The sequence below is a fragment of the Heteronotia binoei genome, chromosome 4 (assembly GCF_032191835.1).
Source record: "Heteronotia binoei isolate CCM8104 ecotype False Entrance Well chromosome 4, APGP_CSIRO_Hbin_v1, whole genome shotgun sequence".
Lineage (NCBI taxonomy): Eukaryota > Metazoa > Chordata > Lepidosauria > Squamata > Gekkonidae > Heteronotia > Heteronotia binoei.
In genome coordinates, this window is record NC_083226.1 from 65,099,128 (window position 1) to 65,104,868 (window position 5,741).

Consider the following 5,741-nt stretch of genomic DNA (forward strand, 5'->3'; position numbering starts at 1 on the left):
TACACAGTTCCTTACAACTATTTAAGCAATGCTCCTTCAGGAAGCACGCTGTGGTATGTGGTATAAATTGCTGAAACTCTTAAGGCTGGGGAGCAGTGGGGCCCATAACAGCAGCAGCTTACACTATTGTACCAAGTAGCATATGTTATTTTGGAACAATCTCTGGTCTTAAATAATATAAAATATCGGTTTTAGTGGGTTTAAGCCAAGTTTTCTTTTGTGTTTTAACAGCCCCCCCCAGTTCATGTGTTAACTGTAAATTGTCATCTTGTTTTTTGAATTATTTTTGCATTATGTGAAAAGCTCTGCGGTTGCTATCAAAATTTGCCTGCAACAGTCAACTATTCTTAATCATCCCTGCAATACAAGTGATTGTCAGCAGAGGGCAAAAATTAATTCTAATAGACTTGCTGGCAATTTCAGTGTAACAAAGGCCTCCATTCTCATTTAGGTGTTAAGCCTATGGCTAGGACAAACCACTTCAGAGTGCAAATGTGGGATTTTGTTCTTTAATTTTCTCTATTTTAATAGACACAGAGAAAAGCAGGTATTCAGGGAAAAGGTCCTGGCTTAGCTTTTCTCATAGACCTTCTAGTCCCAGGGTGGCCAAACCTGTTTAACATAAGAGCCACATAGAATAAAGGTCAGATATCTGAGAGCTGCAAGACATGAATGAATATCGCACACGTCTTTATTAAAACTCTTAATACTTTGCACAGAATGATAAACTACATATGTAGGCACTTTACAACACTGTGCTTAGGAGACTGTTAAAAAAACTGGGAATAACATTCCCCATAAGACCAGGACAAGGAAATGTTAGGGAATTAATTTTTGGCACCAGTGGGAGGAGGAAATTCACATGTACCATATAAATCACTGACCACCATTTGCATCATTATGCATCTCTCTTTGCCTTGACACCAAGGTTTGTAAATACAGCTCCTACAAGAGCTATGAAATGAAGGAGAAACCCTGTGTTACCCTCTTTAATTCTGTCCTTCCTTTCGGTGGTACCCTCAGCTCTCTGAATTTTCTTTTCCCGCTTGTAAGGAATAGCCACTATTAAGCCTTGATGTTTATTCGAGTTTATCAGTTTTTGCAAGCCTCTGGCCTGATTTGCTAAAAGCAATGTGCTTGTTTTAACTGTATTCACCTGTGGCTTTTGGCTGTTAAGAGAACCATCTTTGAGAGTCTCCCTAATTTGTTTCAACTTACTGGTGCCAATTAGTTAAGCACAGGGCTTTTGTTGTAGAAAAAGCCCAGCAGGAACTCATTTGCACACCCCATGGCAACACCATTGTTTCACACAGGGCTTTTCTGTAGAAAAAGGCCCTACAGGATATTTGCATCTTAGGCCCTCTGATGCCAAGCCAGCCGGAACTGCATTCGTGTGTTCCTGCTCAAAAAAAGCCCTGGTTAAGCATGTTTGGCTCATTGGCTTAGGCAATGACATCTGAAAATATGCCTCACTGGGTGACTGAGGGTCAGCTACTCCATCAACATCTGAGAAGAGGCTGTGTCATTGATCCTCCCACATTGTTGGCTACTTGACACAGGATGGACTTTCTCTTTCAAGACTGCATGCTAGAACTGTGCAGTGGGCCTGTATCTGAATGAGAAGACTGTATTTGCCTTTGTGAACACCTTAAGAATGCTTCAAGTCCAGCATACACTCTTTGTAACTTAAGCAATTTACTAAACCGGAACATTTCCTATTTTGTGGTGTCTGAAGTTACTGAGAGCTTGCAGAAAACCTCAGAAGTGAGCCTGGGAGGCTAAAAGCCTCTGGTAACAGGTTTAGAACCCCTAGGTGAATATGGTTTAGTGCCTGGGAGCAGGAGTGGTAAGGTTTGGATCCTTTGAGGCTTCTGGCTGGTGCAGATAGCTGTGGTTCAGCACCTGTAACTGAGGTGACCTATCTCATAGGGTGTCTGTGAGGATAAAATGGAAAAGAGGAAAATGATGTAATCCACCTTGGGACCCAGTCGGGGAAAAAAGCAGGGTGTAAATAAAAATAAATACTAAATAAGAGAACAGTTACAAAAATGAAGAATTTACACAAGGTAAGTTATACACAGGACTAAACTCTAATGGAAAGAGACCCAGCTGTATTATTCTACTTCCCCAGGAAAAACAAACATGAGCTGCGATAACCAGACTGGATTATCTTAATGCCACAGTCCATGCCACACACTTTTTAAATGCAGCCAGGATCTCTGGACAGCAAAATAAAAAAAAAAAAGTTGAAAAGGTCAGCTACAGCACTCACTGTAATGAGCTCAGAAGCAGAAATCCTCTCCTCGTGGTGGCAAAAAGAAAACTGAGGGAAGATGCTCTCCCTCTCCAGTCACATGGGGGGAAGAGCTCTTGCAAGTTTTGAGCTTACAGTGTTATCTGTGAGGCAGGGCTGTGCTTCCACAGTTCCATGTGAGACTAAACAGAAGCCATAGAGATGAACTAAGCCAGGGGTGTCAAACATGCGACTCAGAGCTGAATCAGGCCCCCAGAGGGTACCTATCAAGCTCCCGAGCAACTGGCTATCATCTGCTTCCTTCTCCCTCTTTCTTGCTTCCTTCTGCATCACAGCTTTCTTTGCCAGGCTTGCTGAATCACATAGCAGAGCTATTAAGTCAAGTTTCTCTTCTGTTGGCTGAGGTTTCTCCCCCTCCTGGTCCCCTGGGAAAGGAAGGAAAGAGCCAGAGCTTCCTTTGCCCAGTTCTCTTGATCACATGGGAAAGAAACAAAGAAAGCACATTTAAGGACCAATGAGTGCTAATGTTTGAAGCATATTTAAAGTTTTAAATTAAAAAAAAATCTTTGTGTTTGTCAGTGTTTGTTATAAAGCTTATACCTCTGCTACCTGGCATTACATTTTATGACACACATGGCCAGGCCCAACAAGGTTACGTTTAAGTCAGAACCAGCCCTCACAACAAATTAGTTCAACGCTCCTGAACTGTGTTCCCTCTAAGCTGCAGAGCCTTGTGAACAAAAATTCTACATTGTGAGCTACTGGTATTAAAGCTGTGAGTTACTGGCATTAAAGTTGTGAGCTACTCCATAAATTAGGGTGCCCTGAGGTCATCCTTCCTGAGCTAAGACAAAAATCTGTGAGCTAGCTCACATTAACTTAGCTTAGAGGGAACATTGCTCCTGAACTGAACACTTATCTAGATAATCACATGATTATGATAGAATTTTTAAAGATAGTTTTCTATAAATATACACTACTATGATAAACAAATCTAGTTTATTTGGATGGAAGTCGCAGAAGAAAATTAGGTGAATATCTGGGTGGTTGTGACTTGGCCTTTTGATAGTAGCTAAAAGCAGTGAGACAAAAAATGTGAAACCTGCTTTGTTTTTTTAAACTGTTACTATAATATTATTGTGATGTTAGGAACTTAAATGTACAGTTAATTTTTACATGCCTGTATTTCCTATGGTGTTGCACAACAAAGGAATTTTTGTTTTCAATAAAGATAAATGTCTCTACAGGTTTTCCCTCTGGTATGCTGGTTATAGTTAAAAGAACCAAATTCATCCCTTACTTGTATTATCAGATTTAAAGGCTGATAATCATCCTTTAATAGTTAAATCCTAGAGAACTCTGCTGCTAAACACTGTGCATAGCCAAAGCCTTTTGAAACTGTTTAGTAGGGATGGGCACAAACTGGTTCAGAAGCCAAAATCTGGCACAGTTCAGAGCCCCCAAACCAATGTTCAGGAAAGAAGCATTCCCAGAATATTTTCCAGACTTTTGTCTGGTTCAGCTGTCCAGGCCATTTAAAAGGTTGATTTCACTTCTCTAAAGGGCTTTGTTAGATAAGTTATCAGGCAGGCCCCTGGAAAGGATCAATGTATTAACTGGTGCTGCAGCAGTGAGTGAAATAATCATTAATACTGATGAAAAATTGTTTTATATGTGTTGTTCCTAAAATTGTTCTATTATTTTCTGCTTTTATTGTATTTTGTTCAGAATGGTGGGAACTGCTTTGGGGGCTGTACAGTCAAAAAATTAAAGTCACCAATCTTCAAAAAAAGGAACTTCAAAGGCAGAGTTCAGTTAAAACCATTGAATGAGAATTTATCAGAAATTTGCTACTATCCAACTTAATAGCTGTGCTAAACTAAGTCTATCAAGATTTTGTTAATACTAAAGTATGAAAAGAAAATTATGTGACTCCCCCCCCCCAAAAAAAAAACCCCTCCAAAACTTCTGGATAAATTGGAACATTGGAGGGGGTACTGAAAAAGTTCCTATGAAATATTTTCTCTTTTCTAATGGATGAAATGTTTTTAAAGACATTCATTCAATGTGTAGCATTGTAATGAAAGGTTCACGCCTGCATCCAATTAGGGAATCTGAACTAAACAATAGGGATGGGCACAAATCTCAAAATTTCAGCCCCTGAACTGAACCCTAAACCAAAAATGGCCTGAACTGGTGGGTTCAGATCCCCCAGGGATTGCTTGGGAAGGGTTAAGTGCTGATAGTGATTTAACCCATCCATTTTGCTTCCCCCCACTTTGAAGGGGGGGGGATAAACAGTTTTAATGGCTACTAGCCAGTCATTTCAACTGAACAGCTGACAGGAACACTAACCCTACTGGTAGGCTGAAATGGCTGTCAGCCATTTCAGTGGTCTGTTTGAAAGTGAGGGAAGCAGCCATTTTTTGCTCCTGAGGAAATTCCACAGTTGGGAGACAACAGCTGAACAAGGCTTCTTCAGGGTTCCTGCCAGCTCCCAGAGAAAAGCCCCAATGCACTGATCTCAGGATGGTTGGTAAGAATGGAAGAGATCCTTCACTCTGAATCCAAGCTATTTACAGCTTTTAGAGTCAAAACCAGCATGCTAATCCTGGAAACACATTGCAAGGTGTTGCAAACAGCATAGCATTACCTTGATATGATCACTCCAGCATGTTCCCATGATGTTATCCGCTACATTTTGGACCAATTTAAGATTCTGGACATCTTCAAAGGCAGCACCATGTAATTGTAAAACATGTTAGAATAATCAAATCTGAATATTAATGAGCATTTGACAATAGCTAGGTTGTTTTTCTCCAGGAATGGTTGAAGTATGTGAACCAGCCTCTATAGGTAACAAGCAACAAGTGTCAGCAGATGTAGCTGCCTAAGTACAAAGGTAATTCATGAAGTACCTCCAAGCTGTTCATCTAGTCTTTCAGGAGGAGTATAACCCCATCAACTTTGGAAGAACTTCCCAGATCAGTCTGTATTTTCTAATGACTACTACCACATAAACACTTCAGTTTTTCATAATTCTATTCAAGCTATATGACATGAGGTATCTAGACCTATGGTCCAAAACTATTGATTTCAGTGGGTTTAGATAGGAGTAATTCTTCATAGATTTGAACTGGTGTATAACTCTAAAATAGTTTTTTTGTAGGCCAGCTCATATGATACAAGATCTCTGTGGTCACAAGGACTTTGTATTGTATGTGCACAAGGGCTATATTCTGCATCAATTTTGCCAACTGAAATGGGGGGCAGATTCAATTTGAAAAAAGAGTAAATGGGAAAGGCTAAAGTCTCTTCTCCACACATGCAAGAATTACCATAAAAATGCTGGGAGGTAAAAGCTTCCAGCCCATGAAGAATACACACTTTTGAATCATTACTAAATGAGATCTTTTCCCCTCCCTATTTTGGTATATAGGACTACAATGTGCAAAACACAGAATCATACTAAAAACTGAAAAAGAAA